The sequence below is a fragment of the Pogoniulus pusillus genome, chromosome 5 (genome assembly GCF_015220805.1).
Source record: "Pogoniulus pusillus isolate bPogPus1 chromosome 5, bPogPus1.pri, whole genome shotgun sequence".
In the NCBI taxonomy this organism is placed as follows: domain Eukaryota; kingdom Metazoa; phylum Chordata; class Aves; order Piciformes; family Lybiidae; genus Pogoniulus; species Pogoniulus pusillus.
The window spans coordinates 38,930,414-38,945,400 of NC_087268.1; the positions used below are offsets into that span (position 1 = coordinate 38,930,414).

The 14,987-nt window shown below is 39.3% G+C and overlaps 1 protein-coding gene across 4 annotated transcripts in view; it reads right to left on the bottom strand.

Moving 5' to 3' along the window:
- Window positions 1-14,987, bottom strand: part of PCCA (propionyl-CoA carboxylase subunit alpha) — a 358,591-nt gene that overhangs the window by 165,602 nt on the left and 178,002 nt on the right. The window lies entirely within an intron of this gene.

The window sequence follows — 14,987 nt, forward strand, 5'->3', positions numbered from 1 at the left end:
TTCAACCAGAAGTGCTTGTCTCATAGGATGGTCATGGATGCTGTTATTTTTAATCTATTGACACAGTTGGAGAACATACTTGAAGGAAAGAGAAAAAAAGAATACATTTTTCAAAACACAAACAAACAAAAACCCAACCCTAAATACATTTTTCTGTCAAATGGCATATTAAGAAAGAAATATACTCTAATTTCTTTCTGGATTTGTCTTGACACACTGAATACAGTGGTGAAGTCATAGGAGGCTCTTGAATACAGACAATGCTTGCTGCAAAATTAGCTAAAACAGGATGAAAACCAGATGAGAAAGTGGTTTGGCAGGAGAAGAGCAACAGTGATAGCTGAAGCATTCCTTTTCAGGGCAAAATATAATTACCATTTTGTTCATCTCATTCTTAGTAAACCTTAATTAAAGGCCATTTACAGACAAAGGATTCAGCCAAACAAGTAATACAAGTAATTCTATAATTAATATACATTTTAGAGTATCTCATCCACAAAGCCCTTCAAGCAAACTGAAAAAACCCTTATATATCATGACAGCCCACATGCAGGATTATACCTGTTCCTGCAGGATACTGTGGCTGTGCCAGTTATCAAATAACAAAAGAAACCTGTGTCTTTTCTACTTTAGCTTAAAGAAGCACACTTGACAGCAAGAGAATGAGGCCTGAGTCTCCACTCTTAGAAGTTCAGAGTGAAGCAAGTAATTTTCAGTTATTTTATTTAAATATATATCTGATATCAGCTTCCTCATCCTTAACTTCTCAAGTCTCTCCTACTCTGCTGTAACAACTGGCATCCAAAGATATGCCACAGCTTTTCTGATGAGTGGTATTAGCATCAGCTACCACCATGTAGTTTCAATAGAAGGTATAAAGGTGGAACTTGACCTCCATTAAAACAAAGACACATTTTACTGGTATAGCTTTACTTACACACTGACTTTTTCTCTGTAAGAAATCCACAGAGACCTTTAGGTCACTTCTTAAGGCTAACTTCTGCTATAATACCCATACATTGTACATCATAGACCTCACTACATCATTTTACTGCAGCCTCCAGTCTTAAAACTTGGAAACAAATTCCTGAGTTATACCAAATGCCTCCTTCTGACAATGTGAATCACATCTGCCCCGAAGGCAGTGCTCAGGTTCCCCCAGCACCTGCACAGGTGCTTCTCCCTGCAGAATCAACAGGGAGAAGCACTTGTGAGGCCTCCAGATGTGACAGGCAGAGAATTATTCATTAAACCAAAGATAACACACGGACTTGATGAGGATTTTGACAATTACTTCAAGACTGGGGTTTTAGACACCTCAAATCTAGGCATGTGACAAGTTCAGGTACCTGATTAGGTAAGGAGTTTCAAAAAAAAAGTGCCTTGCAACATGTCTGAAAAGGGGAAATGAAAGCATTATGTATTAGCTGGACAAACAGATGTGTAGTTATCATTAGTTACTTCTGGATTTAAGCCAAAGAAAGCCTACACCAGATCTCACCTTATCTCACTTCTAACTGTCACTACTCACAAAGTTCATGAAAAATAACTTGTTCCTGTGCTAATAATGCCAAGTGTCACCTTTTGCATTTAATGTACAGGGACAATTATCAAAACAACAAATCTGAGGAAGTATCTATGGCTTGTTGGGTGCAATGACATTTCTCAGCACCTTGACTTGAAATTCCTGCATGTCACCAAAACATTTAGACTGGCTGATAGGAAATGCTACAGACACAGGAGTTCCTGAAGAAGAGGAACAGGAATTTCCTGCACAGGTATCAGGCAGCAAGCTGAGAGATGTTTTCATTGCACTTCCTGGTATCAGCACCAGTAAGGAGGAATGCAGGCAGGGTGCTGGCAGAGCCTGGCTAAATTCCCCATAGTATTCCACTGCAATAACCAACAGGATTTAGTGGTTTGTAGAAATGTCACATTTCTTGTATAATTGGTAAGGCCTCGTCTCAAACACAGCTGAGTAGATTCCCTTCACTAGTGGCATGAGATTCCTTGTAACCCTGCTGGCATGGCCCTGCTTCATATTGCATTTGACTGGAAGTGACCTCATGAATTTGGCTGCTGGCCATCAAAGGAAAGACAGTCTTGTTCTCCAGCAGGGATTATTTTTGTTCAGTCCTGTCTTGCTGAGCTTTGTCAAGTGTATCTCCAAACAGGATGCATGCCTCTTGAAAGGCATGACTATGATCACTGCTTTGCCTGGGTTTCAAACAACCACAAAGGCATGTAATTCCTCTCTCTGCACCACTGGTGGTCAGGAGGGCAAGGTCCAGAGCTGCATCTAATACCAAGTACACAGCAAGTTGTGCCTTCCTCTGGAATTGCTAGATCCACTTGCACAGGGACATTTTTCAGCTTTGCTTATCAAACACCTGTGGCTTCATAACCGTAACCTACAGTTACACTGATAAGACAGCTACACTAGTTCATGAAAGTCCTTCTTTTTGTTCATTAAATCAAATTCCTCTCAAATAAATTACCTTATAGTAGCAGACTCCACTTTGATGAGATTCAGAAGTGGCTTTGCTCATTTTATTAAGGATCACAAAGTCCAGACGTAAGGACCCAGTTTTCTTGGCTATGTACAAGGAAGTTGCTCAAGTTTGTGAACTACTATAGAAAGGCAGAAATTTCTATCAGGCTTTTGGTAGTTTTAATATTGTTTTGTGGAGGTTTGTTTTTTTTTTCTTGGGGGGAGGGTTAAATGTCTGAGAAGTCCCTGTACGTGGGAAATAATCTTTGTACTTGGACAAGGTTGCTTCCTTAGCTGAGAGCTCTTCTAAGTCCTCCAAAGGGAAAACACCTGGACTTCTGAATCTGTTTTCAACTAGTTCATGGAAAACTCCCCAAACTTCTTGCTATTATAAAAAATGCCTAACTTTTAAGATATGTCATATTATTTTTACAGAAAAAAACCCTACCAGAAAAACAAACTATGTAATTTTCATGATCACAAAACACAAAAAAATTAAGGCACTTCCTCTCCAACTCTAGATTCAGAACCCACATAATATGCTTTTCATAGGGTTCGACATGTTCTCTCTTCTCCCAATTTTGACAAATAACATGCCATCAAACACATCACTTCTTACAAATATAAAGACCACTGGCTGTAGGAAGAAGGGCAGGTTTAGTAGCAAGATGCCTGCCAGGTGAATTGAAAGTAGGGACACAGAGAGGTTGTGCACCATTGTCCCTTGCCAGGCCTATAACACACAAAGGGAAGATGAGAGCAAAGGTAGCAGTGCATATGCAACAACAGGAATCATAGAATCAACCAGGTTGGAAGAGATCTCCAAGATCATCCAGTCCAACCTAGCACCCAGCCCTAGCTAGTCAACCAGACCATGGCACTAAGTGCCTCAGCCAGGCTTTTGTTGAACGCCTCCAGGGACGGTGACTGCACCACCTCCCTGGGCAGCTCATTCCAATAGGAAATCACTGTTGTGAACTCCTTTCATGCAGCAACAGGCAGTTCTGAATCTCTCTACTCCATATTGTCTTCTATAGGGAAGTATTACAAGTAACAGGGCACAGACAAAGTGTGTGATGATGGCCTGTCTCTAAGTCATAAAAGGTATTACTCTAAGACACTGACATTACAAAAACATATAAATGGTGTGAGAAGAAAACCCAAAGTTTGCCTTCTTAGTTGTTTATTTTCTACCTCTGTCACTGTTTGTTCTACTACAGATGTTGTCATGCTCCCATAATTTATTTCATACTTTGCACAACATATTACACTCCTTTGACCCCTGACTGCAATGAAGAAAAAGAGGGAGATACTTTATAATAGTGTAGCAATTATAGCCCCTACCTTCTTTGCAAGTTTTCAGTAACGAAAGAAGACAACTGCTAGAACTTTAAATCGACACACACTGCGCTCACAGAAAACAGACACTAGGTAAACTATTATCTATTCTGGTCAAAACCAAGTAACAAAAGAAAACAGACATTCACAAAAGCAAGTCAAGTAATAACTGTGCCCCAGCCCATCCATTTTGACTGTCATCAACCAATCAGACAGAAGGAACTCAATAAAACTACAATTTTCTGCAGTTTGTGGCAAATAAACTCCCCTCTTCTGATTAATGTTGATGATGTAATGAGCTATGATAAATGTTGCCAACTCCTAAAGCATCAGGAAATTGAGTATAGATTATTTTTCTTTTAAACTTCCAATTCCAAATGTGAGTTCTAGCATGGGGGGGGGGGGGGGGGGGGAGGGAGAAGCTTAAAAATTCTCTTCTGATATTTTTGCTCCATAATACTTTATGTAAACACACAGAAATCCCAAACTATCATAATAAATTCTCCGATAGGACACTCCATAAAGCTGTTTTTCAATTGTGCAATTACCTATTCAGCAGTTAAATAAAAGTGAAATATTGACTTAAAACAATGTTAATGGTCAAAGAATCATTAAGAAATCCTTCATCATAACTTTCACAGCAGGTGGCCTGTAAAATGATCAAGAATAATGTGCTGGATTCTGTAGCCACCAAGGTCAGTTTCTGCATACAAATCTTTGCAGGGGGAGAAAAAAAGACCTTCAGAAAGTGGGCCATTCATCTGAACCAAGTTCAGAGAATTTCCAGCACTCTGAAAAGATATGTTATGCAAGCACATAGATGTATTCAGTGGGGGTAGACTGAACCAGCTACATGGAGACTACAAAGGAGCCCTCCCATGGCTCATGAATAAGTCGAGGAAATGATCAGAAAAAAATGGAGAGATGTTTAGACAGATGGCCCACTTAAAATGCCTGGGACAGGGCATAAGCAATTTTAATGAAACTTTAGATCTACCATATAAATTGTTTCTTATTTTTTCTGTCCTGCCCCCCCCAAGAAAAACTCTCAAAAAAGGCAAATAGAAATTTAACAATTCAAACAAGAGTCTATCTTATGATGTTAAAAAATTTAAAAGGGAAGTAAATCTCACACTTTTAAGCATTATTGGCTCAATAAGTTCATATACAAAGAAATATCCTTCACAGAACCTTGAGCTATCAGATGAATATAAAAGCAGGGAATGGATAGATTAGAAGAATTCTAAACAGAAATGTACTGCCAAACAAAACAAAAATCTAAGCTTTACTATCTAAGTACTTTCAACACTTTCCAACATAAAAGTTCATTGTTGTGCAGAAAAGATAAAAGCAGCACTTTCACAGGATTATTTTAAGAACTAAAAATTATGTCAAAGGAACTTAAGAATCTGGGAATATTTTATTCAGCAATTTGAAGTATTTTCTGCCTCTATTCACACACAATTTCTGCACATATTCAGATGGATGCATCTATACATACCAGATGCACTAGTACATAAAGAGTGGATTTTCCTTCTTTTTGCTTTATGTGCATATAGCCCTTTCACCAAAAGTATGAAAATATACCATCATTACAATAAATTACAGTTCTGCATATGGTGTACAAAATAATAACCTCTACCAGCCTTGTGCGCCAGCTGATCAAACAAAGGCTAAAAGAATTACTCAATGGTTATGTCAAAATGGTTTTACATTACCCATTCTTACATATTACATTTAGATCAATAACAAATATGCATCTTTATAGACAGCTACTCTGTCTGAATAGTCACCACAGGGAAAAAATAAATTACATGGAAGGTAAACTACAAAATAAAAGCACTGCTTTAAAAGGATGCTGTGGAGTGTGCTGTGCTTTGATTCAAAACTGTGTACATCTGGATGTTCCCCTTTCCTCTAACAGAAGCCTTTTGGGTGATTTGCATTGACATAAGGACCTGTAATCCAGTGCTCAATGAAAACCTCCAGTGCCTTCATCAGAACCCCACATCAAAGCTAAATAAACAAACTCTGCTAAATCTTGGGTGAATTTAGCTACTCAGACCTAACTGCGTAGCTCAACACCTTTCATCTTCATTTAACTGCGAAGAAACCCTGCAGGCAATCTGAGCTCACCCCAGCTCACCCTATTCCACTCAAAAGGTTCCAAAGCATGCAGTAGTTGGGTCCCGCAAAGAGTCACCCTAAGCAGACTGTTTTTCAGCTCACTTCCTCAGCAGCCTGGCAAGGAGGCAGGAACCTGGGGCTCCTCTGCCAAAGCTACTTCTGTTGCCTTGAGAATATGCTCCAAGCATACAGGCAAACATCAACAATTCTAAGCTTCTTGAGAAATCTTTTAAGGCTCTTCTAGCTTTAAATCTATCAGGAAAAGGAAGTCTTGCTTGCAGTGCATATGTTCAGAGAAAGAAATATGTGGGTTATCATCCTGCTGTGGCCTGTGAGGGTTCACATCTACCTTCCATCACTCAGGAGAAAGAAAATCTAGGGTCCAGGTAGGCGTTAGGCAACTCAGACTCACCATGCTACCCTGCTGATGGCTGGAAAGAATGAGAGATTGATAGAGGCACATGGAATGAAGCTTTGCAGCCAGATGGTGCATCATCTAAGATAAAGTTTGGTCCTACATCAGGAAATTTTTATGCACTTTGAATTTAAGAAACTGGATGAAATACAAAGCAATCCTGGGTGCTACAAGTACAGCCCAAGACCTCTCCATTTCAGAGAAGGGTCAGACTGATCCTCCCTCAGCCAATGTCAGCATACATTGACAATTCCAAATAAATAAATGTAAAACATGATATCTGAAACTCATTTCCTTGTCTATGACATTTTAAGGCCTATTTTAGCATTTTGGAGAAAAAAAACCTCAAAAGCATTAATGCCATATAAGAGATGTTCCTCCTTATCTCATTGCAAGCATTTGTGAAATGAGAAGCAAGGAAGATTCAAATTATGAGTTCACAAGTACAGAGAAAAGATATTTATTTTCTATATAATTCACAAGTCTGTTCTTCTGATCTGCCCTTTCAAACCATCTGTCCTGAATCAGCAAAACTATTTACCAAAGAACCAACTACTTGCAAGCAGGTGTTTTTAATCAGATCAGTCAACAACACTGACTTGTGTGTGCTGACAATTGTTACAGAGAGAAAAATCTGTCCAGTATCAAAAATATTTGGGACTACTTCTTCATTAAAGTATTTAATTTCACAACTTTGTTTCTCTCGTACCTCTTTTTACTCTTCATAAGAGTTTACTTTGGGCAGTTGGGAAAAATAATAATAATACACTACACTAAAGGAAAATGACAAACTCCTTTTCCTGTACAGTTTTCCTGTATTTCTTTGATCAAGGAAACCTATTAATTCTCTTATTGTGCAGATATTTAATAATAGCCTTAATTATCTTATTTTAACACTCAGAATCATTGTGATGCAGTAGAGAGGACTCACCAATCATAGAATCATAGAATCAAACAGGTTCGAAGAGACCTCCAAGGTCATCCAGTCCAACCTAGCACCCAGCCCCATCCAGTCAACTAGACCATGGCACTAAGTGCCTCAGCCAGTCTCTTCTTGAAGACCTCAAGGGATGGTGCCTCCACCACCTCCCTGGGCAGCCCATTCCAATGCAAATCACTCCCTCTGGGAACAACTTCCTCCTAACATCCAGCCTACACCTACCCCAGCACAACTTGAGACTGTGTCCCCTTGTTCTATTGCTGGTTGCCTGGGAGAAGAGGCCACCCCCCACCTGGCTACAACCTCCCTTCAGGTAGATGTAGACAGCAATGAGGTCACCCCTGAGCCTCCTCTTCTCCAGGATAAACAACCCCAGCTCCCTCAGCCTCTCCTCATAGGCTTTGTGTTCCAGGCCCCTCACCAGCTTTGTTGCCCTTCTCTGGACACATTCCAGCACCTCAACATCTTTCTTGAATTGAGGGGCCCAGAACTGGACACAGCACTCAAGGTGTGGCCTGACCAGTGCCAAGTACAGGGGAAGAATAACCTCCCTTGTCCTACTTTCACATAACGTGGTGACACTGGGAAGTAGCTGTTTGCTGGGCAGCCTGATTCCTGCACCTACTCCATTCAAGAACTGGCTATGTCCAGTAATAACATGACATTTCTCATTGTATATGAAATTTATATTGTGGGTTTCCTGTGCATGTTAAAAGCAGGCAGTAAGCAATATTTAATCTACTGGTATGAAAACAGAGGTGAGATGATTAGAAGATTACCTGATCACTGCTTTGATAACAGCCATTCAGTTTTATATCAACACATGACTGCTTTCCACACTCAACTATTTTTTAAACATCCAGGCAAATTCCCTGTGAGGCTTGCTGTACTCAGCCCAGTGGCAATATCTGTCTGACTTTTAGCCTACTAAGCTCAAATTAAATCGCCACTAACTGCTGTAAACCTGAATTTAAAACACATTTGCTACTTTAATCTGTCATCCTTTTTGCCAGAACTCTGAATTTCATTCACTCTCTTTTTCAGTAGAAGTTCTGCAGACTATAGTATCTTGGATGTAATCAAGATAACATACAGTGGCTATGCGAACAGCAATGTTCTAGGTCAAACTGGGAGTAGTCCTCAAAGCAAATTATACCACTCATCTGCACTCATGCTGCTTTGCAGAACAGTCTCAGGACACAGGCACCAGGCTTCTGTCTGACGCAAAAAAGAAGACAGATATCAGGCTCTAGAACTACATCCAGCATAGTGCAGCCACAAATGGGCATTCAGTTCACAGGACTCACTATATAACTAATTGAAAGTCAAATACACATAGTGAAAGTATCAGCTCCCCATCATGAATGAGAAATCCCTTTGTACTGGCAACACACTCTAGTGACAGCTACATTAAATATTGAAGAATCTTTTAGTCATGTAAGGAGATTTTGATCTTAACTACAATTTCTGCAACCTCAGTTGAGCCACAGCTTTAAGATTAAGCAACCCCCTGACACTTAAATTCAAGCTCAAAACCTCTGTAAAAAAAGACTTAGATTTTAAGTGCTTAGACACTTGCCAGATCCACTCAGTTGAAAGCAATGAGAACATTGCACGATGCAGCACCTTTGAAAAAATCATTCTGCCAGAATCACTATAAAAATTGATTACCACTTGTGGCATACTTCCTTGTAGCAGAACAAAGAGAGTCTATCCAAGAGCTTAACCATCTCATGCCAATGAGATCAGTTTCATAACACAGCTGTATGGATCATACATGTTTTGTTGTGATTTCTCTTCTATATGAGACTCAATTCAGGAAATATACAGAACACTCAGGACAGCACATGAGCTAGAAAAGGAGAGTCAGATTCCCCTTACTAACCATCTCATATGCCACACTGTAAAACAGAAGAAAGTCAAGAACAGTGATTAATTTACAGCAATGTATTTTTCTAGACAGTGGCTAGCTTTTCAAAGTGATGTTTTATTGCATACATAAGAGCTAGTGCTGTGTGACACCACAGACAAGTGAGGAGAAGGGTGTTTGGCTGTTCAAGCCAGTTTCCAACAAGCAATATGTCAGCTACTTTTTCTCTAAATGTGTAAAAAAATGTGGCACATTTCATGGATTATAAAGCTTTGCTCTCTACTTCTTCTATGCTAGATGCCTATGGAACAAATTAATGCCACTAATTCTGATAAGTGTAAGGAAAAAAAAATAAGAGATGAGAACAACCCCAAGAGTTCATTAAAATTTATATTAGACAATATAAAACATGTGTATCTTAAGTAAGTAGTAATTCTTCATGTCTAGAAAATTATACCATATAGCAGAGCTCCAGTGACTTGTATTAGCTTGAATACATCATGGAATGGTAGCGTTTGGAAGGGACCTCTGAAGATCCCAACCCCCCCCATGGCAAATCAGGATCACCTAGATCACACAGAAATGCATCCAGATGGGTCTTGAAAGTTTCTAGAGGAGACTTCACAACCTCTCTGGGCAGCCTGTTCCAATACTTCATCACCTTCAAAGTAAGGAAGCTTTTCTTTATGTTTAGGTGGAACCTCCTGTGCTCTAGTTTGTGCCCACTGACTCTTGTCCAGTCAGTTACTGGGCATTACTGAAAAAGTCTGGTCACATCCTGCTGACATCCACCCTTCAGAGGCAATTTATAAGCACTGAAAAGATCTCCTCTCAGTCTTCTCTTCACCAGGATAAACAGCCCTAGGTCTCTCAGCCTTTGCTCTTAATAGAGATGCTCCATTTCCCTAATTCTCTTTGTTGCCCTCCACTGAACTCTCTTCCAGAAGTTTCCTCTCTTTACCTTTATTTATTTTACATTGGTTAGGCACTCTGAATCCAGGCCACAGAAACCCAGGTTCAAATTGTTTTTTAACAAAGTCAAATGTACTCAAAAGAAGATAAATCTCTATTTTCATCCTTTCAGTAAGACACTTGCCATTGTTCACCCTTATGTTCTCTCAAGTTAGAAAAGGAAGGGAAAAACTGTCTGTAGGCTTCTTACTTAGCTATAGTTACACACAGCAAATGTGAATGAAAGAATTTCAGACTAAATTATTAAACTAAGATTGATTGTGAAGGACAACGCTTTTAACAGCTACTGCCTCATGCTCACCATTAATAAAAGAGACATTTTCTTACTAAACTTCTGCTAACTAAAGTTGAAATAGAGAAGCCAGGCTGTGTAGATGGTATGGACTCAATGAGCAGCAGTAACTGCATAAGAAGTTTAACACAAAGTGTTCTACTTAAGACCTCCTTCTGCTTATCTTGGGAGAATCATATCAAATAAAGCATGAGAACACAAAAGTGGCTGTACTGGGTGGCCCAAATATCCATCTGGTCTGAAATATTGACTGATTAATGGTAGCTGGTCAAATGAAGTATAAGAACAGTAGAAGAACGTAGTCATGTTTCTGCAATGTATTTAACTACAAGTTCCCTCCCCTTTCTTAACTTTAGTCAAGACAATGTGTTGTGGCCAGGAGGATGTTGCTCTCTTCTCTCAGGTGGCCAGCACCAGAAAGAGAGGACACAGCCTCAAGCTACGCCAGGGGAAATTTAGGCTGGAGGTGAGGAGAAAGTTCTTCACTGAGAGAGTCATTGGACACTGGAACGGGCTGCCCGGGGAGGTGGTGGAGTCGCCGTCCCTGGAGCTGTTCAAGGCAGGATTGGACGTGGCACTTGGTGCCATGGTCTAGCCTTGAGCTCTGTGATAAAGGGTTGGACTTGATGATCTGTGAGGTCTCTTCCAACCTTGGTGGTACTGTGATACCGTTTGGTAATTCACAAAGCAAACTAATAATTCTCCTAGATACGAAATATTTTTCACACAAAACCACAACATATTATATATGGGAAGTATTATTTATATATATGTGCCATGTAGGTACATTTTTATACATTATAGAAAATACTTTTTTCTTTTAAATATGATTTCTTACACATCCAATTATTATTTAATCTGATTGTGTATAGTTTAAAAAGATAGTAGTTTCTCTTTCTTCATGAGATGACACACAAAACTATTTTTCTGTGAACATTCCTATTCTATAAATAATTGTAAGCAAACAGCTTCTATGTAGTCAAGAGGGTGCTCAAAACCAACATTATTTCTTCTGACACAGAAAAAAAACCCATGTTTTGAACAGAAAGAGTAAAGCTGTTGCACAAACTTGACATGGCACACATTACCTAACTGTCTTTGAGCTGCAGCTATGCCCCTACTGGCATCTCTTGAAAAACTGCATAGAAAGCTATCAATCATTAGCACAGAAACAAATAAATTGCAAGGGATGAGCCAAGGGATTTTCAAAACACACCCTCAGAAGTAGCGTATGGCAGCCGAGAAGATGTTCAGAAATGGTTCTCATGAAGTTGCTTTCAACCCCAACCATTCCTTTATGTTCTCCTGCTCACATTGAGGGAAGCCATACATGACAGTCATGTTGCCTGTGCCCAAAGTCTCCCTGTCCCTATCAAACAATTTATCTAAAATGCAAACTATAGCAGCCCCTTCTGAGCCTTTCTGTGTGATGTGAGCAGGTCTTACCTCTGAAGAGTTGTTCTTCATCCTTTACAGGCTATGAACAGGACAATTTCTCATGGCAATCTCAACTTTTTTAAACTGTGACAGAGCAAAATGCTGTCAGTCCTCTCTAACCTTTGTCTCTGGGAAGATGCATATGCATGGCTGAAAGCTGAGGAAGCTGAAAAGAGCTGTGGAATGTGCTGTAATGCCCAGTGTAAGGAGACTGAAGCTTAAATGGTCCTAAGACTACCACTATTTTGGAAATCGCTGGAACAGAGATTCACTCTATTGACTCCGAAAGAATTCACTTAAAATAGGTGTTAAGACTTGGGAAAAAGAAGCCTGTAAGAGAGGCAGACATGCACTGTCCAAGATCAAAGAGTAGAAAAAAATCACAGCTAATAGAAGAATAAGGTGTACTTAATGTTAGTAAGCACCTTAAAATGCCTGAGGATTATGAGTTACAAGAAAAAAGGATTTGCTGCAGGGGGATGTGGGGAAAATACAGGATTTTGAAGTACTCTCACTAGTTCAAGGAAACAAACAGAAAAATGTTGTCAGTTTAGGGTGTCTCCCTTGTCTAAGGTCTTTAAGGGCTAGATGCAGCCAGATGAGAACTTGCTTTACATTTCAGTGTCTGTTAGAAAAATGGGCAGTGAGGCCTTGAGAAAATCATTACTGCATAATCAAGATACATCAGATCACCATCCAGGTCAGAGAGAGAAGCCTGGTAAAGAGAGAAGCTTAAAGCCTAGGAAGGATAAAATAAAACAAATAGCCCAGATTTTTTTAAGTGCTTTCAAAATCTGGAATTCAGTAGGCAAATAAGTCGTTTGTATCATTGCACTACTAACTGCAGCACGACTAATTTCACTAAGCATCACAGAGAGACAGGATAAAGACCCCTCATCATCTCCTAAATCAGTGGGTAAACATCCCTGCTTTCAAAAGAACCAGTCCTATGCTGTTCTTTCCTGCCCAAGTCTTTCTCACACCATAGGCTTTGAAGATGCATGCTAAAGAGAAACCACAGCCAAAACAAATTCCAACCACCACTTTTCATTACATAGAGAAGCAAACCACTAAAGAATGGTCTGTGAAAAGATTATTAAGGCATCATCCATAATCACAAAAGGAAAAGCCATCTGAGCAGTCTCAACACAGATCAGGTCTCTGAATCCTTACTATGCACTAACAGAAATCAGAATATTACTTCAGGCACCAACTATCCCAATTGAAATACAATGGCACATCCACGTAGCTTTTCTTTTAAGATTTGCAACACCACCAAGTCACAAAGACAAAAATAAACAGCATCTAAGGCAGTGTGAAGAAGGGTACCTCAAACGCAGGTAGCAGATCACTGATCTCGAGTTGGGCAAGTCTCAGGCATAAGATTCAATTCCAAGACACTGAATAGTGACACAATTAGCAATGTCACCACTCAAATACTTCTCCGATTACAATCACAACAAACCTACCTTGTCACAACACAACAAATGGGTCTGTGATCTTAACACATAAAGGAAATGAAAAACGTTGGTTTGCTTTTCAATCACTTGGTAATGCAGATACTCTGAAATACCTCAAAATGCAAGTGAAAAGAGCTCTCCAACACTTCTGAGGCAAAGGCAGGACTTGTTTTTCTTGTGAAAATGTTTCTTCAACATATCTTCACTTAAACATATACACACACTAAAACTGTGCAGAAGTGACCTGCCTCTCTAAAAAGCTGAAGAGCAAAAAAAAAAGTCTTAGCTCAATCTTGTATGTTTACAATTTCACTCTTACCCTTAAACAAGACTGAATTGAGCATAACCAACTGAAGGTCAGCTTCTACACTGGCATATTAAATTTCAAGCCAACACTTCTTTTATTTAAAATATGTTAGATAAAAAGGTAATATGCTCTCTGTAAGAGTTCCCTCGAGGTTTGAAGAACCAATAAATTAACTGTTACCATATGTTTGGCTCCTTTTGGTAAAATTCAGTAACAAAACACTGCCAAACTTCTTTTAGCAGGCAGTAGTATTTGGTAGCTTATAGTACAACTTGGGGGGAAAGGAAGCTGGACAGAAAGGTTAGAAATTAATAGAAGAAACTGCATTTCTATCCTCATGAAATTAGCTGCATGTTTGCTTGAAAGAAAAATTCTACCCACGGCAACTCTGGGGGTCTGACCTGTAATAAGCAGCTGCCTCCTCCAAAAAAGAGCTGTATCAAATGCAAACTCAAATGCTCCATCTAGTAATGTGAATCATCTGCATTTGCTGCCTTTTTAACAACACTATATACATATTATCTACTTTTTGAATGAGAAACATTGTACAATTAATACTCCTAAGTGTTAATATGCATTATTATTAGGGCTTTCCTTTGAGTGGCTTTTATTCACAGGATCACAGTATCATCAGGGTTGGAAGAGACCTCACAGATCATCAAGTCCAACCCTTTACCACAGAGCTCTTAAGTCTGGGCTTCTTTGCAATGCCATGTTCTTAAGTTTTGTTCATTGCAAAAATTAAACCCTTCCTTCCCCTCCCATTTGTTATACCCACGTAATTGAGACTAGAACGTGACAGATAAAAAGCCTTTTACACTACACCTATAATTATAATTACAGACCTAGTATATGAAAGTCTGAGTACATCTATCATAGACTTTTATTTAATTCTGTCTAAACAGGTAGGGGACAATCTAGCTGGTCCCAATTCTTTTAAGGAGGCAAGCAGGACTAGCTCTATGTAAGGTCACAGTTATAAGAAATCAATGATTTTTCAGATATGAAAATATCAGTTTTGTTTTATTTTTGTAATCATCCCTAGTAACATACTCTAAATTCTTTATTATTGATATCATAGATGTCATAGAACCAACCAGTTTGGAAGAGACCTCCAAGAGCATCCAGTCCAACCTAGCACCCAGCCCCATCCAGTCAACTAGATCATGGCACTAAGTGCCTCAGCCAGGCTTTTCTTGAACACCTCCAGGTATGGTGACTCCACCACCTCCCTGGGCAGCCCATTCCAATAGCAAATCCAAGAAAATGTATATAACCTGCTGTTCTTGCTATGACATTTTGCATGTACAGGAAGAACAGACACTTTAAAATTCCCTA